Below are 25250 nucleotides of genomic sequence, written 5' to 3' on the forward strand. Positions count from 1 at the left end.
AGCATGTGCATGTGTCTCGTCCTCTTGTTCTGCTTCCATGGCAACCGCCTCATTATCATCCACGGATGGGGAAATGTAAAGCACCGACTTAATCGTCCATTTACACAAAAACGTCCTGTCACGAAAAAAAGTAACACTTTTTTCTTTACATTGCCTTTGTTACACGTTACATGTACTTACTATAGTAATAACAGTAATTTATGCATAATTACATGTAACTATCCCTAATCCAAACCCTTATCATAACCCTGGAATTGCCTTCCTGATAATGTTCAGGGCTCAGACACACTCTCCTAGTTTAAATCTAGATTAAATACACATCTCTTTAGTCAAGCATTCACATAATACATCTCACAACCTTGTACTCCAGTTATATCCGATGAAATTCACATAATTATATTTTGTTTGAAATGTTATGAACAGCAGCTACACTAATTATTTTCCAGCTGCTTATATTTCTACCTCAAGATGCCCTCTCTAAATTGTTATGTAGCATTTTCTGTAAAGCTGCTTTTAAATTATATGCATTGTGAAAGCGCTATACAAATAAATTTGAATTGAATATAACTCTATGGTAAGTGCATGTTGTTAATTGATATCACTCAGTACTTAAATGCATAGTTACACTGTAACTGTTATGAACTGTTACTGTGAATAATCAACAAGGACACAGGAGACCTTGAGCTGGGCGGAACCAGTGGGGGCACAGGAGACCTTAAGCTGGGTGGAACCAATGGGGCACAGGATATAGAACCAGTGGGGGCACAGGAGACTTTGAGCTGGGTGGAACCAGTGGGGCACAGGATACAGAACAAGTGGGGGCAGAGGAGACCTTGAGCTGGTTGGAACCAGTGGGGACACAGGAAACCTTGAGCTGGGTCGAACCAGTGGGGGCACAGGAGACCTTGAGCTGGGCGGAACCAGTGGGGGCACAGGAGACCTTGAGCTGGGCAGAACCAGTGGGGGCACAGAAGACCTTGAGCTGGGCGGAACCAGTGGGGGCACAGGAGACCTTGAGCTGGGTGAAACCAGTGGGGGCACAGGAGACTTTGAGCTGGGCGACACCAGAGGGGGCACAGGAAACTTTGAGATAGGCGGAACCAGTGGGGCCATAGGAGACTTTGAGCTGGGAAGGACCAGCAGGGACGGGAGAATCAGGGAAATATCCTCTTCCAAATCATAATAACTATTTGCAAAGGCCAGCAGCAGCTGCTCACCCTCAATGGCGGGAGTGTGGGTGAGGCTTTCCTCCATACCCACAAACTCCACAAGCACACCCACTGGGACACACTTTGTTGCCGGCTCACGCATCTGTTCAGACTCAAAATCCTCTCAGGGACCATTCACTGCAAGATGTTCATTAGACACGGCAGATCTAAAAAGCCCAGAGTGTGGTCCTCCAGTGAACGGTCCTTCTGCTCGTTTTTTTTTTCTTTTTTTTTTTTCAAGATACAGGAGAATACAGGAGATTATATAAACACAATTACGTAGAACAAAGATGATACCAGACAGAGAACTGAACAAAACACAGGGATTAAATACAGGAGGAGTGTAATCAAGGATAAAACGGTACAGGTGTGGAAACTTGTTAACAACCAGGGAAACTAACTAGAGAATTAAAGACCCCCTGTTGTGAAAATCAAGTTTTTAATGTTGTTTATATCTCTGTGTATGGCAAAATCCTCTCAGAGACCATTCACTAGAAGGTGTTCATTAGACACGGCAGATCTAAAAAGAGTGTGGTCCTCCAGTGAACGGTCCTTCTGCTAAAGGCAGAGCAGTTGGACGGTCAGCAGGTCCATTGGCGAGAGGGAGAGAAAGAAAAATTAACATTTTTTGTTTTTAGAAACGTCATACTTAAAATCTCTGAAAATCTCCCATTAAGAGTGATGATTCCATCAGAATATTTGCATACAGAATTGTTGATTGTTTTACAATTAAAAAAGGTGAACGAAAAGGTTAAAAAATACAGGTAATGTGTAAGCATGGGAGAGAGAGATACAGAGAGAAACTAGATGTACCGCATGGCGGTACAAAATATGACCGCCGCTCAGGCCTGCACTGGCTTTCCACAAAAATAAATGACGTGGAGCAATTTGGCTGTATTGCATGTTTATGTATATACCTAAAAAAAGTAGTAGTATGTGCATGTCTGTCTGTGTGTGTGTATGTGTGTGTGTTTGTGTATGTGTGTGTCTGTGCGTGTATGTATGCATGCGTACATGTGTGTGCGCGTGTGTGTTTGTGTGTGTGTGTGTCTGTGCATGTGGATTTGTATGTGTGTGTATGGGTGTGTGTCTGTGCGTGTGGATGTCAGTGTCTGTGCATGCTTGCGTTTGTTTGTATTCCTGCATGTGTGTGTGTGTGACAGTATCATCCTAAACCAGCAACCCTTCGCTCAACACCACCATCTACAGGCCGATGAGTGTACAGTCACTAAATGTGCACATAAATGAATTTATTTTAGACCCCCCCCCCCCCCCCCCCCATGGATGAAATTCTAAGAAACTTAGCATACCCCCAGAGGATGTCAAGTTAATCATACACATGAAATATGGTGCAGTTCTGAACATCTCAACTGAAGATAGGGGCGATTAAAGCAGAATAATATTGCATTTTCATTTTTTATGGGAGGGGCGCAAATCACAAATGAGTGATTATGGGCTAGGTTGATGTGGGCCCTTAAGACCAACATACCATAAAAATTTCTTCATCCTCGGTGCCACGGTTCAGGTAGTTATTTAGGAAAAACTGCATTTTTTTGGGTTTCGGGGGGCCCAGTGCGGGGGGGAAGTGGCCCCCGGGGACCAAACGAAATTTTTCCGCAAAAGTCTAGTGGGGCTACATGCCCACCAAATTTCATGTTCCCCGGTGTTTCGGTGTCCCTGGTATCGTTGACGAAAAATTCACGGGGGCCCAGTGCGGGGGGGGAGTGGCCCCCGGGGACCAAACTAAATTTTTCCGTAAAAGTCTAGTGGGGCTACATGCCCACCAAATTTCATGTTCCCCGGTGTTTCGGTGTCCCTGGTATCGTTGACGAAAAATTCACGGGGGGCCCAGCGCGGGGGGGGGGAGTGGCCTCCGGGGACCAAATTAAATTTTTCCGTAAAAGTCTAGTGGGGCTACATGCCCACCAAATTTCATGTTCCCCGGTGTTTCGGTGTCCCTGGTATCGTTGACGAAAAATTCACGGGGGGCCCAGCGCGGGGGGGGAGTGGCCCCCGGGGACCAAACGAAATTTTTCCGTAAAAGTCTAGTGGGGCTACATGCCCACCAAATGTCATGTTCCCCGGTGTTTCGGTGTCCCTGGTATCGTTGACGAAAAATTCACGGGGGGCCCAGCGCGCGGGGGGAGTGGCCCCCGGGGACCAAACGAAATTTTTCCGTAAAAGTCTAGTGGGGCTACATGCCCACCAAATGTCATGTTCCCCGGTGTTTCGGTGTCCCTGGTATCGTTGACGAAAAATTCACGGGGGGCCCAGCGCGGGGGGGGGAGTGGCCCCCGGGGACCAAATGAAATTTTTCCGTAAAAGTCTAGTGGGGCTACATGCCCACCAAATTTCATGTTCCCCGGTGTTTCGGTGTCCCTGGTATCGTTGACGAAAAATTCACGGGGGGCCCAGCGCGCGGGGGGAGTGGCCCCCGGGGACCAAATGAAATTTTTCCGTAAAAGTCTAGTGGGGCTACATGCCCACCAAATTTCATGTTCCCTGGTGTTTCGGTGTCCCTGGTATCGTTGACGAAAAATTCACGGGGGCCCCAGCGCGGGGGGGGGGGAAGTGGCCCCAGGCAACCAAACGAAATTTTTCCGTAAAAGTCTAGTAGACCAACATACCCAGTGCGGGGGGGAAGTGGCCCCCGGGGACCAAACGAAATTTTTCCGTAAAAGTCTAGTGGGGCTACATGCCCACCAAATTTCATGTTCCCCGGTGTTTCGGTGTCCCTGGTATCGTTGACGAAAAATTCACGGGGGGCCCAGCGCGCGGGGGGGGGGGAGTGGCCTCCGGGGACCAAATGAAATTTTTCCGTAAAAGTCTAGTGGGGCTACATGCCCACCAAATTTCATGTTCCCCGGTGTTTCGGTGTCCCTGGTATCGTTGACGAAAAATTCACGGGGCGCCCAGCGCGGGGGGGGAGTGGCCCTCGGGGACCAAACGAAATTTTTCCGTAAAAGTCTAGTAGAACAACATACCATAAAAATGTCTTCATCCTCGGTGCCACGGTTCAGGTAGTTATTTAGGAAAAACTGCATTTTTTGGGTTTGGGGGGGCCCAGCGCGGGGGGGGGAGTGGCCCCCGGGGACCAAACGAAATTTTTCCGTAAAAGTCTAGTGGGGCTACATGCCCACCAAATTTCATGTTCCCCGGTGTTTCGGTGTCCCTGGTATCGTTGACGAAAAATTCACGGGGGCCCAGCGCGGGGGGGGAGTGGCCCCCGGGGACCAAACGAAATTTTTCCGTAAAAGTCTAGTGGGGCTACATGCCCACCAAATTTCATGTTCCCCGGTGTTTCGGTGTCCCTGGTATCGTTGACGAAAAATTTACGGGGGCCCCAGCGCGGGGGGGGGGGAGTGGCCCCCGGGGACCAAACGAAATTTTTCCGTAAAAGTCTAGTAGACCAACATACCATAAAAATTTCTTCATCCTCGGTGCCACGGTTCAGGTAGTTATTTAGGAAAAACTGCATTTTTTGGGTTTGGGGGGGCCCAGCGCGGGGGGGGGGGGGGGGGGGGGAGTGGCCCCCGGGGACCAAATGAAATTTTTCCGTAGAAGTCTAGTGGGGCTACATGCCCACCAAATTTCATGTTCCCCGGTGTTTCGGTGTCCCTGGTATCGTTGACGAAAAATTCAGTTAGATGATAGAAAAAAAAAAAAAAAAAACTTTGACAATCCCTATATATATATATGTCTATCCATTATAAAAGTGCATCTATCCATTATAAAAGTGCATCTATCCATCATAAAAGTGCATCTATCCATTATAAAAGAGCATCTGTACATCATAAAAGTGCATCTATCCATTATAAAAGAGCATCTATCCATTATAAAAGTGCATCTATCCATCATAAAAGTGCATCTATCCATCATAAAAGTCCATCTCTCCATCATAAAAGTCCATCTCTCCATCATAAAAGTCCATCTCTCCATCATAAAAGAGCATCTATCCATTATAAAAGTGCATCTATCCATCATAAAAGTGCATATATCCATCATAAAAGTGCATCTGTCCATCATAAAAGTGCATCTGTCCATCATAAAAGTGCATCTATCCATTATAAAAGAGCATCTATCCATTATAAAAGTGCATCTATCCATCATAAAAGTGCATATATCCATCATAAAAGTGCATCTGTCCATCATAAAAGTGCATCTATCCATTATAAAAGAGCATCTGTCCATCATAAAAGTGCATCTATCCATTATAAAAGAGCATCTGTCCATCATAAAAGTGCATCTATCCATCATAAAAGTGCATCTATCCATTATAAAAGAGCATCTGTACATCATAAAAGTGCATCTATCCATTATAAAAGAGCATCTATCCATTATAAAAGAGCATCTGTCCATTATAAAAGTGCATCTATCCATCATAAAAGTGCATCTATCCATTATAAAAGAGCATCAGTACATCATAAAAGTGCATCTATCCATTATAAAAGAGCATCTATCCATTATAAAAGTGCATCTATCCATCATAAAAGTGCATCTATCCATCATAAAAGTCCATCTCTCCATCATAAAAGTCCATCTCTCCATCATAAAAGTCCATCTCTCCATCATAAAAGTCCATCTATCCATCATAAAAGTCCATCTATCCATTATAAAAGTGCATCTATCCATCATAAAAGTGCATATATCCATCATAAAAGTGCATCTATCCATTATAAAAGAGCATCTGTCCATCATAAAAGTGCATCTATCCATCATAAAAGTCCATCTCTCCATCATAAAAGTCCATCTATCCATCATAAAAGTCCATCTATCCATTATAAAAGTGCATCTATCCATTATAAAAGAGCATCTATCCATCAAAAAGTACATCTATCCATTATAAAAGTGCATCTGTCCATTATAAAAGTGCATCTCTTCATCATAAAAGTGCATCTCTCCATCATAAAAGTGCATCTATCCATTATAAAAGAGCATCTGTCCATCATAAAAGTGCATCTATCCATTATAAAAGTGCATCTATCCATCATAAAAGTGCATCTATCCATTATAAAAGAGCATCTGTACATCATAAAAGTGCATCTATCCATTATAAAAGAGCATCTATCCATTATAAAAGTGCATCTATCCATCATAAAAGTGCATCTATCCATCATAAAAGTCCATCTCTCCATCATAAAAGTCAATCTCTCCATCATAAAAGTCCATCTATCCATCATAAAAGTCCATCTATCCATTATAAAAGTGCATCTATCCATCATAAAAGTGCATATATCCATCATAAAAGTGCATCTGTCCATCATAAAAGTGCATCTATCCATTATAAAAGAGCATCTGTCCATCATAAAAGTGCATCTATCCATTATAAAAGAGCATCTGTCCATTATAAAAGTGCATCTATCCATCATAAAAGTGCATCTATCCATTATAAAAGAGCATCTGTCCATCATAAAAGTGCATCTATCCATCATAAAAGTGCATCTATCCATCATAAAAGTGCATCTATCCATTATAAAAGAGCATCTGTACATCATAAAAGTGCATCTATCCATTATAAAAGAGCATCTATCCATTATAAAAGTGCATCTCTTCATCATAAAAGTGTATCTCTCCATCATAAAAGTGCATCTATCCATTATAAAAGAGCATCTGTCCATCATAAAAGTGCATCTATCCATTATAAAAGTGCATCTATCCATCATAAAAGTGCATCTATCCATTATAAAAGAGCATCTGTACATCATAAAAGTGCATCTATCCATTATAAAAGAGCATCTATCCATTATAAAAGTGCATCTATCCATCATAAAAGTGCATCTATCCATCATAAAAGTCCATCTCTCCATCATAAAAGTCCATCTCTCCATCATAAAAGTCCATCTATCCATCATAAAAGTCCATCTATCCATTATAAAAGTGCATCTATCCATCATAAAAGTGCATATATCCATCATAAAAGTGCATCTGTCCATCATAAAAGTGCATCTATCCATTATAAAAGTCCATCTCTCCATCATAAAAGTCCATCTCTCCATCATAAAAGTCCATCTATCCATCATAAAAGTCCATCTATCCATTATAAAAGTGCATCTATCCATCATAAAAGTGCATATATCCATCATAAAAGTGCATCTGTCCATCATAAAAGTGCATCTATCCATTATAAAAGAGCATCTGTCCATCATAAAAGTGCATCTATCCATTATAAAAGTGCATCTATCCATTATAAAAGAGCATCTGTCCATCATAAAAGTGCATCTATCCATCATAAAAGTGCATCTATCCATCATAAAAGTGCATCTATCCATTATAAAAGAGCATCTGTACATCATAAAAGTGCATCTATCCATTATAAAAGAGCATCTATCCATTATAAAAGTGCATCTATCCATCATAAAAGTGCATCTATCCATCATAAAAGTCCATCTCTCCATCATAAAAGTCCATCTCTCCATCATAAAAGTCCATCTCTCCATCATAAAAGTCCATCTATCCATTATAAAAGTGCATCTATCCATTATAAAAGAGCATCTGTACATCATAAAAGTGCATCTATCCATCATAAAAGTGCATCTATCCATTATAAAAGAGCATCTGTCCATCATAAAAGTGCATCTATCCATTATAAAAGAGCATCTGTCCATCATAAAAGTGCATCTATCCATCATAAAAGTCCATCTCTCCATCATAAAAGTCCATCTATCCATCATAAAAGTCCATCTATCCATCATAAAAGTGCATCTATCCATTATAAAAGTGCATCTGTCCATTATAAAAGTGCATCTCTTCATCATAAAAGTGCATCTCTCCATCATAAAAGTGCATCTCTCCATCATAAAAGTGCATCTATCCATTATAAAAGAGCATCTGTCCATCATAAAAGTGCATCTATCCATTATAAAAGAGCATCTGTCCATCATAAAAGTGCATCTATCCATCATAAAAGAGCATCTGTCCATCATAAAAGTGCATCTCTTCATCATAAAAGTGCATCTATCCATCATAAAAGAGCATCTGTCCATCATAAAAGTGCATCTATCCATCATAAAAGAGCATCTGTCCATCATAAAAGTGCATCTCTTCATCATAAAAGTGCATCTATCCATCATAAAAGTCCATCTATCCATTATAAAAGTGCATCTCTTCATCATAAAAGTGCATCTCTCCATCATAAAAGAGCATCTGTCCATCATAAAAGTGCATCTGTCCATCATAAAAGTGCATCTCTCCATCATAAAAGAGCATCTGTCCATCATAAAAGTGCATCTCTTCATCATAAAAGTGCATGTCTTCATGTTCATTTTATGAAGTATACTTAAGTAATTTTCAAGTATATTTTTTAAGTATACTTTATGTAGTAAGTATACTAATATCAATGTGTACTTGTAGTAAACTTGTGTACTATTTTAATACTGCTTGGGACTAAATTGGCCCACTTATAGTATTTTTAGTATTTGTAAGAGTAGTAAACTAGGTTTCTCATTTGTAATGCATCTGTCCTACAAGTGAACTTATAAGTATACTAGTAGTTTACTATTTTAATACAAGTAGTACATTTTTTAGTTTATGAAAGTACAAACTGATGTGTACTCTCAGTAAACTACTAGTTTCGTAGTTTATACTGCAAGTATACTTGTAAGTTTTCTTTAAGTGAACATAACATTATACTTATAGTTTACTACTTATATATTATTTGCACTTGAAAAATACCTTTAACTGTACTTTAATTTTAAAAACATTTTATTAGCTTCATGCATCCTTTTTTAATCAACACTTGAATGTCAGTAAGTTTCATAAAGAAAGGCAACATTTTAAACAAAAAAGTAGAATTAGAGTAAATTGCTATACACTACCAGTGGACTAGCCTACACAAAAATTCAGATATGCAGAATTAGAAACATATCTGTTTTATATCAATATTCTAATCAATATTTTCAAACAATGTAAGTTTCATAAGACTGTATATGAAAAACTATGTAAAAAAAAAAGTATATTTAATTGACTACTCAATCAAAAGAGTTAACACAACTACAAGACAAGTATACTTTGAATTCTTAATTATTCTTTTAAGTATATCTGGATCAAAAAATTGAGTTCAAGTACAGGCCAAATATACCTGGGTATTCATAAAGAATCTTAATGCAATGAGTAGCTCCTAGTGACAAAATTCTAAGAAAATTCTTAGAAATGTGGGCGTTTACTCTTAAAATTAAAGAAAAAATCCCAGTAAAGAAAAAAATAATTCAGAAAGCATCTTAACCCTTAAAAGAGGTCTTAAGGTCAAAATTGTAAGGAGTACGGACGAGGACTTTTAAGAGGCTTAAGAGTTTCTTTAGCAGAGGAGAACATGGCAGAAAGACGAAGAGGGAGAAAAAATGTGTTGCAGACAATGGATGACAGTGAGTTAATAAGATGCTATAGATTAGATCGTGCAGGGATCATGTTTGTGACTGATCTTATTAGAGACGCGCTAACATCTCCGACACAGCACAGAAATGCCATAGCGCCAGAAATGAAAGTAATCACTACATTACGATATTTGGCAACTGGGAAAATGCAACATTGCAGCAGTGTGTAATGTAGTCGCATGTAATTTTAAAGTGAATGCTTAGAATAGACCCTATACTTAAAATCACTCTTTTTTCCTTCTTGGACAACCAGCCAATCACAGTCTTCAAAAGATTGTGTCATACATAGCAACGGGGTCAGCCCCACCTCCTCACTAAGATGAAAGTTTTTGTCTTTTCCTTGCTCAGAGTTGCTCTCAGATTGGCCCCGAATCGCTCTTAAGCTAAGACTGCTATGTAAAAGTTTTTAAGCTAAATTAAAGGACAAGTTCGGTATTTTACACTTAAAGCCCTGTTTTCAGATTGTTTCTGATGAAATAGAATGGTTAAGATTGAAATTTGGACACATGTTGCTGTCCCGAGTATTTTCGGTTTCTGTGGTTGCACATCCCCCCCCCCCACCCCAACTCCAACTCCACTGACTTGTATTAGGATGTGCTGTGAGGTATGGTGTTACTCGGCCGCCGTCTATTATTCAAGCTCTCAACGGAAGAATGTACGGGTGTGAGGCGTTTGGAAAAATAGCTCCACAGTTTTACAACGAATGGTAAAACACCTGTTGGAAAGCATCTTTTGCAGTGATTTTTGTGTGAGCATATCAGTGAACACCCCTGACCACTCGGTGAGTTTCACGTCTTTGTAAACGAAAGTGTAATGCGTTTTAGGAAGGATTGTTCCAGTGCACCTATGCAGCCATTGTGGAGGTGGAGGTGGAGGTGGAGGTGGGGGGGGTGCTACCACAGAAACCGAAAATTCTCGGGACAGCAACATGTGTCCAAATTTTAATCTTAACCGTTCTATATCATCAGAAACGATCTGAAAACAGGGCTTTAAGTGTAAAATACCGAACTTGTCCTTTAAGAGTTTTCTGAGAGGATTCTTAGAATCTTTATGAATACGGGCCCTGGACTTTTCTCTCAGTATAAATCAAGTAGGCCTACACTGAAGTGTAATTTTAAGTATATTTCTGAGAAGTACATAAAATGTAGACTGAAAGTATACTTTCTTATTTTAAGTTTAAAAGAAGTATACTAAGTGTGAAAAACACCAAGCTTACATTAGCTACTGCTACTATTCCCCACCAATTCACAAGCACAAGAGAAAAAGTATTTTGTACTTACATTTAATACCCCTGGAACTCAATGGAAGTTGATTGAAGATGGCATAGTTGGTAGTGTTGTTATAACCAGTCAACTGAACCAACAATCTTTTCACAAAACTGACAAAACCTTGTCAAACTTTCAAAATCCATCAACATTCAGTGCATGAGCTACTTTCTGACATTCTAACTGAAAGTGGGTGAATATCAAAATACACGATAGAAACATTTTGTTAAACCACTTACAAGTGTTATGTTGACAACACCATTGACTACACTATTGAAACAATTACTTTTTATTACAACTGTACATGAATAAATAGGCCATTTGGCCCTGGTATTCTGAAACCTAATAGGGTATTCTGTTTGTCCATTCTATTGGCTCTATTCTATTTTGAAGACTTGTGCTGGCTGCACAAGTCTAATTTAAGGCTCTCACAAATAAATAGTATGGGTATATTATACATTTTCTGAGTCATCAGAGTGCCTTGAGTATTGAAGTTGTTGAGTTTTGTGTCCGTGGTGTTCTTTCATGCCACAGGGATAAAAGAAAGCATACAGTTTAGGCGGAAATTGTGAAAAAAATGTGTGTTATTTCTGGTTTAAAGAAGTCATGTGACCTCTGTGTTTGTCAGGCAGATTCAGTACTGGGCTTAAATGAAAGTCTAAAAGGTCCCCTTTCCAACGATACCAAGCACCATATTATAGAATATTGACAATATCCCTAGCATGAGCCTAAACCAGATATACACCAGATTTCAAAAACGGAATTAATCTTAGGGGGTTAGTAACTTCATGAGCTCAAAAAAGTGATTTCGCTACCACCGCTGCACTGCTATCGTGATTTTTCTAATACTAGGGGTGTATACCTTGCCAAAAAACAATGATAGCATTTGCCCCCCCGTTGATACCGATGGACCAAATTTGGGGCCCTGGCTCATGGACTAATATGACCGCTTTCGCTAGGTCATAATAAAGAGGCTATTAAATTGACCCTCTGGGATGGATTAGACGTCTCTCTGTCTATTTAACTTTTTTTCTCACATTCTCTCTGTTTCTCTTTCTAAGCCTGAAGGATCAGAGTATGTTTTTTACAATTTTTCTCTTTCTAAGCCTGAAGGATCAGAGTATGTTTTTTACAATTTGTCTGTATAGATTTCCGACAGATTAGTGTGAAACTTCATACCCCTGGCTAAAACTTATCTGAATTAGACACACATGCGTGCACATGCACACACACACAAACACACACACACACACACACACACACACACACACACACACACACACACACACACACATTAACACAATAATCACACTTCCTACAGTCTGGATATACACAGAGCATGTATTTCTTAGTGAGGCACAAGAAAAGATATTCAAATCAAATATTACAATCTTTTATTTTGTAGTATTAATCCAGACAATAGACAACACCAGTCATAATAACTATAATTCTGAATGTTTTAGTTCTCTCTTGTGCGTGTACTGGGTGGTTGCAATGACATTATGGGTGTTTGCTTACTGGTCCAAGCCAAAAGAGCCCACCCTCAAATTTCTATGATGGTCTCTAGATAAACCGAAAACAGCAGAAAGGTCTTACAATGGTCAGTCCAAACACAACACACACTGCAGCCTTTCAGAGTCCTTTCTGACCTTGATATATAGTTCGGTCATTTAGCATATGTGCACCAGCCATGAGATGCCATCTGGCTCAAAGCATTGGCACTGCCTATGGCATAGACCCAGAAATATGCACAACAAGAGTTATCAGGCTTGTGTTTGCCCTGTGGCAAAAATCAGTTTGCCTCTCTGAGCATCTTTTTCAATTAGTAAGAAGGTTAAAATACCGAGACTGGATGGATGGATGGATTGATGGATGGATGCGTGGGAAAGCAATGCACACATTGCAAACACATACAGTAAGGAAATACAGTAATGCCAGTAATACAGGCTAATATTCTGTAGCATGTTGGGAAATGCATCACATGTTAGTGGTGACCACCCTACATTGATATTTCAGCTGCAGTATCTGAGTGAAACTCACAAAGCCTGTTAAGAACATGTCATATTTCACTGTCACAATTTGGTTTTGTTTCATGTTCTTGTTTCATGTCTGTCATGTGATCCCCTGCCCTAGTCATGTGATCCTGCCATGTGTTCGGTGTTGTCATGTTGTCATTGGTTCATTGTTGCATTGTTCACAGGTGTCCCTTGTCTAGTCATTAGTCTAGTGCATTTAAGCCCTCATGTTTGCCATTTGTGTTTGTCAAGTATTGTTTCCTGTTATCACTGTTGGTAAGCGTAATTTTTATGTTTTGAGTTCATGCCTTTATTTTATATTTGATCACGTTTTGTAAATGAACTGCACTTGGGTTCTCTACAAACTTGCCTTCAGTGGACTACTTTACATTCACCCTAAAATTAAAAAAAGAGTTAATTGTATTTTGATTGACAAATGAAGGACACCTTACATGTCAGTTTTTGTAAGTTAGTAAAGAAATATTCCCTTGTGAAAAAGAACCATGCTTAATTGTATGACATGTGCCCTTTGTAGGTTACTTTAAATCTTAAAAGTATATTTAAAAAAAAAAAACTACTTGTAAATAATATAATGCTAATTAAAGAAACTCACTTCAGTGTTACATTAAAGTCCATATATTTTAAATTGCAATTATAATTTGCAATTGCAGTTGGCACCTAAGTAAAATATTTGTAAGTGTCTTATTTCCATAATAGGTGTTCTTATTTGCTAAAATGTACTTATTTTCTATTAATAATGTTTTATTTATACAGTGCTATGCATAAGTTTAGACACCCATACTAAAGTTGACTAAAAAGAGGAATAAAAAATCATCTTTTGGAAACTGAACTTAATGCCTTAATTTAAAAAAAATTAGGAAAAATCCAACCTTTAAGGACACCAATTTTCTTTGTGAATGAATAATGTATCGTAAATAAATAAATGTTCTTCCTTAAAATACAGGGTGCATAAGTTTGGACACCCCTATGTTAAATTCCCATAGAGGCAGGCAGATTTTTATTTTTAAGTTTTTTTTATTTTTTTTATTTTTTTAGGATACTATGCATCCTGATAAAGTTCCCTTGGCCTTTGGAATTAAAATAGCCCCATATCATCACATAGCCTTCACCATACCTAGAGATTGGCATGGTTTTATTTCAGTTGGCCTAATAGCTAGTTTGATTTGCATTGAGAGATGTTCTTATGGAAAGTACCCCATGCCAATCTCTAGGTATGGTGAAGGCTATGTGATGATGTGGGGCTATTTTAATTCCAAAGGCCAAGGGAACTTTATCAGGATGCATAGTATCCTAATTTTTTTTTAAAAAATACTTAAAAATAAAAATCTGCCTGCCTCTATGGGAATTTAACATAGGGGTGTCCAAACTTATGCACCCTGTGTTTTTAAGGAAGAACATTTATTTATTTACGATACATTATTCATTCACAAAGAAAATTGGTGTCCTTAAAGGTTGGATTTTTCCTAATTTTTTAAATTAAGGCATTAAGTTCAATTTCCAAAAGATGATTTTTTTATTCCTCTTTTTAGTCAACTTTGGGTGTCTAAACTTATGCATAGCACTGTATAGTGCCTTTCAAGAACCCAAGGGCAGTTTACATAATATTGACAGCAATCAGGATATAACAAACAGGCAGAGACAGTGATCATATTACATATGAAAGAACACCAAAGTAAGGCATGCATGGATCTGAAATTTAAAGTATACAATCAGTTAACATAGCGTAGTGTAAATAAATTAGTTTTGAGATCAGTTTTAAAGGTCTGGAGGGAGGAGACAGCGCATAGGTGCTGTGGGAGTTTGTTCCAAAGCTTAGGAGCTGAAATGCTGAATGCCCTACTGCCAACAGTAGAAAGTTTAAACTTCGGTACTGCGAGCAAGTTTTCAGAACTTAATCTCAGCGTGCGGGCAGGGACATATAGGTGTATTAATTCTGAAAGGTAACAAGGTGCTAAATCATGACAAGCCTTGAAAACGAAGACAAGTATTTTAAATTGAATGTGATAGATAACAGGGAGCAAAGAGTTACAATAGTCCAGACGTGAGGTTATAGATAATAGTTTCAGCATCTTTGAGATTTAACGAAGGTCGTATACCGGCGATATTACGGAGATAGAAAAAACAGGACTTAACAAGCTGATTGATGTGGGGTTCAAGACATTATTTGGAATTAAATAATACCCCAAGATTGCGTATAGTAGGTGAAGGATAAACTGTGACTCTATCAATGGAGTTGAATGGAGAATTCATGTTGGGAGGAGACAAGGGATTTAGGGCCAACTAACAGGATTTCATTTTTTTCAGTATTCAGTTTTAAGAAGTTTGAGCCATCCATGTTTTGAGATCAAATAGGCAGGATGTAATGGAGGGGGGAGGAAAAACAGAATTGGGCTGAGCACAAAAATATATTTGTGCATCATCAGCATAACTGTGGAAATTACGCTGGATGCTGGATGATCTGACCCAGAGGATGCATGTAGATTAAAAACAACAGTGGACCAAGAACAGATCCTTGAGGTACTCCACGGGAAACAGCAACAGAATGAAATTGGAATTTATTAATGCTAATGAATTGTTGCCTGTCTGAGAGATATGAGCTTTAGCTACTGAAGGACAGTTCCATTAATACCGATAGCATTTAGATGAGATTGGAGTACAAGATTGGCAAACAATGTTAAGACCGTTAAGACCAGGTTTTTTGAGACCCAGAGTACCGGGGTGACCACAGATGTTTTAAGTTCAGGTGGAACATAACCAGTGATAAGGGATCTATTAGTCATGTGGGTATGTATAATGAGAGAAGGCAGAATGTTTTTGAAAAGGTGTGTTGGTATAGGATGAAGCTGACAGGATGAGGAGTTAGATTTAATAATCAACTGTTCAATAGCAGATGTATTAGTGAGTGTAAAGTTTGAGAGCGGGTGGACTAACTGGGAAGTAGAAGGTTCTGGAGGATATACATCCTCTGGAGGAGGAGATGTGGAGAAGGAATGGTAGATATTGTGTAGTACTTCTTCAGTTCTAGTAATATAGTATATCAACCAGAATGATTAATTTAGTCATTCTGAGATTATTTGCTATTGGCTGATAATTGTCCAATGGGCCAATTAACAGAAGTGATCGTTCCCTCATGTGTTCCAAAAATATATAGATTTTTAATGAATTTAGAGTAAATATTGTGTCAAATAAAAGTTTATTAAAAAGTTTATTTTCTATTCTATTATCTGCATTATATTGATAATCGGTCAGCCTGTTCTCTATAAATGTCACAAATTGTGCTCATGAAGATCTTTAAATTACAGTCTTTAATAAATCCACAGAGTAAGAGTAAGTGCAAATGAAGGTGATTAATGACAGACAGCTGACAGTGATGAAGACTCAAATCAGAAACCATGACAACAAACAAGGCACGGAAAAACAGTACAAATGAAAACAAAGTCCAAACTGAGGGTATGTTTACACGACAACGATATGCTTAAAACGGAGAAGTTTTTTCTTTGAGTTTTCCACGTACAGACAACAGCATTGTCAAAACAATCCCCATTCAGACAGATCCGCGAAAACGACTACAAATGTTGTATTCTGCTGCCAGGCCATTAAATGGCGACGAAACACTGTAGACTGAACACGTAATACACATGACATCAAGAAAGAAAAATATGCCAAAATTGTATCAGTTTGTGACTTTTCCAACTAGAGAAAATAAGATACTGGATCACTGCTACAGCAATATCAAAAATGCCTTTATAGCTGAACCAAAACCCCATTTCGGCAAGTCTGACCATCTGGCAATCCGGCTCAAGCCCACTTACATTAAGAGGCTTAAGGCACAGCCAGTCACAATAAAAACTGTTAACACCTGGACTGACAGTGCACAGGCTAGCCTGCAGGGTTGTTTAGAGGCCACAGACTGGAACACCTTTAAGGAGGCCACAGATGATATCCATGAATACACAGAGGCTGTGAGTGACTACATCAGTTGGTGCACATCTACATGTGCACCTCCCAGAACTGTGCGTGTGTTTCCAAACCAGAAACCTTGGTTTAATGGAAATATAAAACAGAAGATCAGGAAAAGGCAGGAAGCCTTTAAGTCAGGAGACCAAAGGGAGTACAAGAAAGCCAGGTATGAGCTACAGAAGTCCATCAGAGCTACAAAGAGGGCGTATTCCCAAAAACTTGAAAGATTTTACCTAAGCAACAACACGCGCAGTATGTGGCAGGGAATCCAAGCAGTCACAAACTACAAGAAAATGGTACCAGCCACAGACCCCCTGGATGTCACCCTCCCAGACAGCCTTAACACCTTCTACACCAGGTTTGACAGAATGAACACAGATATCCCTTTAAAAGCCTCCTGCAACCCCACGGACACTGTCTTTCAGGTGACTCCCACACAGGTCCTGAAAGCTCTGAGGCAGGTGAACCCCCACAAGGCTGTTGGACCAGACGGCGTCCCTCCCAGAGTTCTGAAGGCCTGCGCAGAGCAACTTACTGGTGTGTATGTAGACATTTTCAACCTATCTCTAAACCAAGCAGTTGTCCCCCGTATTTTTAAATCCTCCATCATTGTACCAGTTCCAAAAAAGTCAAATCCATCCACTCTGAATGACTTCAGGCCAGTAGCACTTACGCCAGTAGCCATGAAGTGTTTAGAAAAACTGGTTCTAACACACATCAATCACATTGTCCCAAGCATGATCGACCCCCTCCAGTTCGCCTATCGCCCCAACCGCTCAGTGGACGACGCAGTGGCCATTGCTTTACATCACATCCTGCAACACCTGGACAGCAGAGGAACATACGTCAGAACGCTGTTCCTGGATTATAGTTCGGCCTTTAACACCATCCGCCCGGGCAGGCTGACTGAGAAGCTGACAGACCTCGGCGTCCTGACTCCCACCTGTAACTGGATCCTGGATTTCCTGATTGAAAGGCCACAGGTGGTGAGGATGGGAAGGAGGGTGTCTGCAGAGCTCATCGTCAGCACAGGATCTCCACAAGGCTGCTGTCTCAGTCCTAAACTATTCACCCTGTACACACATGATTGTGTTTCCACGCAGGACAATACCATCATCATGAAGTATGCGGATGATACCACCATTCTGGGCCTCATCAAGGGTGGGGACGAGTCGGGCTACAGGAGTTTGGTGAACGAAATTCTTTCCTATGGTGAGGTGAACGACCTATGCCTTAACACAGATAAGACAAGAGAAGTAATTATGGACTTCAGGAAAAACCCATCTCCCCTGCAGCCCCTCATCATCAAGGGGACTGAGGTGGAGAGGGCTGACAGTTATAGATTCCTGGGACTACAAGTAACATCAGATCTGAACTGGACTCTGAACACTGCTGCCACAGTGAAAAAAGCCCAGCAGAGACTGTATTTCATCAGGCTGCTCAGAAAAGCTGGTCTGCACTGTCGCCCTCTCACCCAGGTCTACAAAGAACTGATAGAGAGCATCCTCACTACAGGAATCACTGTATGGTATGGAAACACCACACAGACAGAGAGGAAGGCTCTGCAAAGAGTCATAAAGACTGCAGAGAGGATTATTAGGACAGAACTCCCCTCTATGGACACAATTTACACACAGCGCTGTCAGAAAAGAGCAGAGAGAATTATGAGAGACACACTACATCCAGCTCACTCCCTGCTCACACACAAAAACTGTATATATAATCTCAGGCACAGACGAGCGGACAGCATTATCACAAATAGAACACGATTTTATAACAGCTTTTTCCCAGCCACAGTGAGACTCTTGGCCAAAACAAAATGAATTACTGTATCCGGGGTCTGTGCAATATACCTGTGCATTTTATTTTATTTATTTAATTATTTATAACGCAACTTTGTAGTATAATATATCATATTGTATTATATTATGTTGTCTCTGGGGCTTGTGCAATATGCAACATACTGGTGTAATTTCACAATGCAAATGTACACTTTTTAAATGGGTTTTGTGCAATTTTCAATGTATATGTTTTATAGATAGATTTATGTTTTCCTTGTGTGTCTTTTTAAACTGACTTGACTCTTGAGCAATAACCGCACAAGAGTTCCTATGTGTGCAAGCACAAATGGCAAATAAAGTTCTTGAATCTTGAATCTTGAATCATCATCGTTTTTTTTTTTTTTTTTTGTTTACACGGAGACTTTTATTTTTAGGCACCCAAAACGCTGTTGTCGTGTAAATGAATGGCCAAAATGCATAAGTTTTTAGTTGAAAACGGTGTCGTGTAAACAGCCCCTGAGTGATGGTGACAATAAATCAGTACTTTATTAATAAATAAAATAAAAATGCAGAAAAGATACTAACAAATCACAAAGCATTATCGAGACAGGACAAAGAACAGAAAGAACATAAGGCTTAAATACACAGGGACTAATCATTAATTATTTGAACAACAGGTGATAGGAATCAGACAGGCACATACGTGGAAACTAATAAGCAAAGGGAACATTGAACATAGAGGACAATAAAAACTAACCAAAACAGAACATAACCGTTACACTAGCATTGACTCTGTCAGTAACTCAGTAAATATAATCTAGTGTAATATGCTAAAAGAGACCCATTAATCTCTGGATGGTGATTTAGTGGAAAAAAGATACACTTTTTTGGTGATGCAAGTGGCACAGAAATTACTCACTTCAACTTTTAATGGGATAAGTCAGAATATAATACATTAATTTTGATCAAATGCATTTAACATAACACATTTAACATAACACAATTGATCAATTGATTGATAATTCTCTCTCTCTCTCTCTCTCTCTCTCTCTCTCGTTTCCGGTGTGAGTGTGAGCGTGAGCGTTTTGGAGCGTCGTGAGTGTGGAGCGTGTTTTTCTGAGTGAGTTTTCTTTTTTTCTCTCTTTTTTTTCGTTTTTTCACCCTTTATTGCTTTTTCTATTGTTTAGTTAGGTTTTTTGGGGGGGTCGCGTGGGGGTTTCCCCTTGCGTGGACATGGCGGACTCACGAGTTGGTGTTCTAAAGAATCTCACGCGTCGTCACGGTGACGGCCGAGGTGAGTGTTGAAGATAGTTGTTTGGCAATGGGGGAAGTTGTTGGTCACGACAGTATTTTGTCGGCGTCTAAAACGAATAGTGCTGTTGTGGTTTTTTTTAAGTCAGTCGAAAAAGCGAACGAACTAGTGGAAAAGGGAATAGTAAATAATCTCTTCACACCTGTTCTTCCGCTTTCAACGCCCTCAAAAAAAGTAACTTTGTCTAATATTCCACCTTTTGTTTCTGATGATACACTGGTTAAGATCCTTTCCCGCTATGGAAAGCTGGTTTCACCGATCAAGAAAATTCTTATTGGTACTGCTTCACCACTGTTAAAACATGTAGTTTCTTTTAGAAGATTTGCCTACATGATTTTGAAAGATAGCGAAGAACTTGACTTGACTTTTAACATTAAGGTTGACAATTTTGATTATGTTTTCTATGCCACAACGGACAAGATGAAGTGCTTTAAAGGGGCATTCCACCCATTTGAACATTGTTTTTTATTTAAAGTGGGTCATATATGTAGTCGAAATGTAAAATAAATTTTGAATTTGGTGCCTTCGTGACCGAGGAAAGACAAAAAATAACTTCAGGACGCATTTGTATGAAAGACAACAACTCCCACAATGCACCACATTGCACAGCTCTGCAAGCCACTCCCACTAATCCAGAAAGCGCATATCTGCCTATAAGAGAAATCACTCTTCCGTCTACAAGGCTAGCTACCACCAGAGCTTGAAATTCATTTCACATTCACACAAAATGTCTAGTTAGCTGGCGAACTCATTAGTGCATTACTCCTTGTTTGTATTTCTTTCGAAAAGGTGAATTATTGCATGGTACCTGGATGTTCAGTCAGAACATATGCGGTGCGAAACTAGGAAAGTTCTCAACACAAACGTCCGTGTCCTCGTCTGATTCAGAGATTTCGTCCAGGAGAAATTGTCATCGTTGAAATTCTTTGCCGCAGACGGACTCTATCTCTGTGTTCGTAGTTGCATCTTACAGTCTATGAGTTGCATAGTGAGATCACCGGCGCCACCAGTCCGCCCTAACTCGAGCCAGTCCGGGCTCCTCGTCCGCGGCAGGCAGGTCTTCTGCCTCGGCTGCTCTTCGCTATAATGCGGCTTGTAAAGGTAGCCACAAACACCTGATTCAAGCATCAGACTTCCGAAATCCTCTTCTATATCATATTGAGTACTCTCCTCCGCTATTGTCATTACTTTACATCTGTCTCCACAGCGCCTGTTAGCTTAGCTTCAAACAAGATGGAGGATATTGCTTTCAGTTTCAGAGAGTAAAGTCCCACCCACTGATCTGTAATAGGTCTGTAGCGTGAGCGGGTCCCGCCCCCTGGGAAAGATGAGGAACTAGTGCTTGTAGTCTCAACAGAAATCCCCCCCTCTTACACTTCCTCCTACAATGACGCAAAATGATGATTTTTGCGTCATTGTAGGAGGAAGTGTAAAAGGTAAATAACGGATTTCTCCCGTCTCAGGGGAAAATGAGTGTTGCACGACCATTCAATAGTATGACTGGGTTTCTAACAATGCAAAGCTTAATGCAAATGGGTGGAGTGTCCCTTTAACTGTGGTGGGGTAGGCCATCTGATTCGGACTTGCCCTAAAAGGAGTAAAGAGGATAATACATCGACTGATGGGCAAAACATGGAGGTTAGTCTAAACAGTGATGATGAAGGGGTTGTAGCAGGGACTTCTAATGCTCCCATTCTGAATGTGAAAAAGGTGACTGTTGTTGAGAATAATGGTGGTGTTTCTGAAGCTCAGGATGTAGTTTCTGATATCACTGAACCAGTAGTGTCTTTGCAGGAAGATAAATTGAATGCTACTGCTGTAGTGAGTGAAGGAGTCAGTGATACCATTACTGAGTCAGTTTTAACAAAGGATAAAAGTGATGATGTGAAGGGTCAATCGTTCGAACTGTGTGATGATGTTGATCTAGAATCAGATATAACTGAGTTTAAGATTCCAGGGGCCTGTACCATGAAGATAGCTGAACAAACTCGGGGTTACAGGATTAGTTTTGAGTTGACAAAACCAAACCGATGCAATCAGGCTTTATTGGTACCATGATGCAGTTCATCGACTTTCTCTGTCAACTCAGGCTTTGATCTTAAGCTATGATTACTCCACGCGCGCGTGCTCATAAAAGAGTGACGTCGACACTGAACAACCAATCGCGGGTAGAGCGAGAGCGATATATTTTTCCGCGGAGGAGCAAGAGATAATCATTCAGAATTACGATGAATTTAAATATGTATTTCAACCTCGAAACAATACGGTCTTTGCTGCCAAAGCAAGAGAAGACTGTTGGAGAAAGATTGCTGATTGTTAATGTGTAAGTTAAACAAATAGCCTACGTTCTATATTTATGTAAAATTATGTATATGTATGTGTAGCCTATATGTGTAATATAGCCTATTTTTATAATATATATAAAAAATGTGCATGTATGTACTAAGAGATTAATAATCTTTTTTTTTTTTTTTTTTTTTTTTTTTTTTTTTGATGCAACCCCAACTCCAAATGTTCTTCGCAGCAGATAAAGACAAAATATAAAAATATAATTCAAAGTGGTGAGTATTTACCACAACCTTTTATTATTTTTGTGAACATTTTATCACAAACACTTGTTTGCAGCAAACAGAAATAAAGAGTTAAATTCAGAAAACCAGAATACACTGGCAGAGGAGTTGGCTCTGAGTAGGCAATAAGGGATGGCCGATTATGGATGGGATTACAGGTGCTGTACAATCTGACCCTGGTGCTGGCTCCTCTAAGCAAGTAACACTGGGTATGTGTGCAATACATTACTACTTTTTTTGAGTTTTAAATATGGCTGACTGTATGTTCTGCAGGGAAATACAGTGTCCCTGTTGAAGCCAGCACACACACACACACACACACACACAGTCTCCCACACAGAGGTCAGTATGCAGCAGACAGAACACCAAACATAACCTGCTTTACAACAATTATGCTTTATATTGACCTACTTTTATTTATTAGGGTGGAGGAAATGAAGACACTCTGTCTGTGTGTTCTCAGACAGTTGCTGAGGTAAATGCACTGGGCTTTTTATTATGGCAAACATTTGAATGTGTGGCATAAAAAAGTGACTGGCCCTTACACATCTCTTTTATTGTAGGATTTTTCACAACCTGCCCCAGAAACTGAGGCCTCTACCTCAATGGGCTTCAGAAGAAATGTGAACAAGGTAAGGATTTAAAACCCTTGACAAATTACAGTCAGTCCTGTGTTTGTAGGAAGTCAAGGAACTTTTTTTTATTTGAGCCTCCAGAAAACTTGTAAAGATCATGTTTGTGGTGGAATTATGTTTCAGGTGGAAACAGACTCAGTCAGGGCCCTGTACAAAAGGAGTCTTGAACTAGACTGCACACTAAAGGAGACTTGAACTAGACTGCACACTAAAGGAGACTTGAACTAGACTGCACACTAAAGGGGACTCGAACTAGACTGCACACTAAAGGAGTCTTGAACTAGACTGCTCACTAAAGGAGTCGAACTAGACTGCACACTAAAGGAATCTTGAACTAGACTGCACACTAAAGGAGACTCGAACTAGACTGCACACTAAAGGAGTTTTGAACTAGACTGTTCACTAAAGGGGACTTGAACTAGACTGCACACTAAAGGAGACTTGAACTAGACTGCACACTAAAGGAGACTTGAACTAGACTGTTCACTAAAGGGGTCTCGAGCTGGACTGTGAGCTGAGGAGGCTCCAAAAAAATAAAAAAAATAAATTGGAGATCAAACAGCTGGATAAAACTCTTCTCAGTATGTGAACTTATTTAACCAAGTAACACTTTAGTAATGCAACTTTCTCTTGCTCTCTTCCTCCCTTCCTCCCTCCCTTCCTCCCATCCCACAAAACCAATAAAACAGTTTGAGATCGATCTGCAGTTTCAATGTGCTTTTATTAAGTGTAATATTGTATGGTGATTGCCTCTACATCTGCACCAGCTGGGTGGTCAAGTGTGATCAGGTCAGTTTCATCGGGGAGAAGCTGGTTTTGTGGTGTTTCTCGCTCCGTTCTACTGGTGGCTATATTGTGCAGAATGGCACATGCAGCCACTATCTGTGATGCCCGCTCTGGTGACTCTTAAGGGCCGAACACAGTTGAATTGTGCCTTTAGGATGCCAAAGGTCATCTCTATCTTCACTCTGGTTTTACTGAGGGCCACACTGAAACGGTGCTGTGGCCCTATCTGAGGGTCATGATGGGGTTATTGTGTAGGTTTTTCTATCTCAGTTCAAATTAACAGTGTTTTGTACTGTACCAAATTTAACTTGCTTTCCTCAAAGTGCTGACACAACAGACTCACGGAAAATTCGTGAGTCAAGCACTGGAGCCAGGCCATTTGGCATCCAAACTTGTGATCATATGTTCGTGATCATATGTTCATGACCACAAGTCATCTGCAGATGAAATGTTTAGTAGATCATTGTTATATCTGTTAATGTTACTATTAATTTAAAGATTCATCTCACAGAAAATAATCATCTCACATATTCACATCATCTCTACCTGAACATTAAGGCTGTGATAGGACTTCCTATTAACATAATCTGCCTCATGTTCCCCTAGAGCAGTGGAGATTGGAGCAATAGACTGCATACATGCAATGACTCTAGGGAATCCTATCATAAGATTGACAGAATAATAAAAAAGATTTAAAATAATTCTTAACATGTATTGTATTGTATTGTATTGTATTGTATAGTAGGCTACATTTGTGAAATTTGCTTTTTGAAAAAAAATAAATAAATAAAAATGTTCATGTGATGTCACCCTATCAATATATCTTACCGGCAATTTTATAAAAGCCCTCTTTTATGGATATTGTCGATAAATGTCCGGGGAACACTATTAATGAAACTATTCATGTACTCCTGCAGAGCGAGGACCCTTGGAATGGTTTGACAAACCGTGTTTTCCTCTAGCTTCTGTGCGTCACCCACCGTGCAAGTATATACCACTTGCAAAAAAAAAACTAAAAAAAAACTTAACGCAATACAGTAAGTGCATGAATTCGACGTGTTAAATTCTTTATGTGCGGCTCAAGAAGTTCGCAAAGATAAGACATTCCTTCCGCAGTGGAAAATCGGTATCTTTTTCATACAAGTAACTATCAGGAAAGGCAAGGGGATTTTGTCTGGCTAAAAACTCTTTCTCTACGAAGTGCTCGTCTAACAATTTGCGCTGAGATGTCACAGGATTTGGAAGAAAATGTGAAGTCATTGTAACAGACACTGGGAATAAGTTACGTCACCTATATATTTCTTTGCTCTCAGCTGATTGGTCAAACT

General features: G+C 39.7%; 1 protein-coding gene and 1 long non-coding RNA gene across 2 annotated transcripts in view; one reads left to right on the forward strand and one right to left on the reverse strand.

Moving 5' to 3' along the window:
• The window catches only part of LOC307162634 (cAMP-dependent protein kinase inhibitor beta-like), a 67889-nt gene that overhangs the window by 33056 nt on the left and 9583 nt on the right, over nucleotides 1–25250 (reverse strand). The gene's annotated exons all lie outside the window — the stretch shown is intronic.
• LOC307162640 lies at nucleotides 22471–23393 on the forward strand. The gene is made up of 3 exons (XR_013821955.1): nucleotides 22471–22710; nucleotides 23065–23133; nucleotides 23260–23393. It is a non-coding gene; the product is annotated as an uncharacterized lncRNA (long non-coding RNA).

Source organism: Squalius cephalus, assembly GCF_949319135.1.
Source record: "Squalius cephalus genome assembly, chromosome: 8".
Classification (NCBI taxonomy): domain Eukaryota; kingdom Metazoa; phylum Chordata; class Actinopteri; order Cypriniformes; family Leuciscidae; genus Squalius; species Squalius cephalus.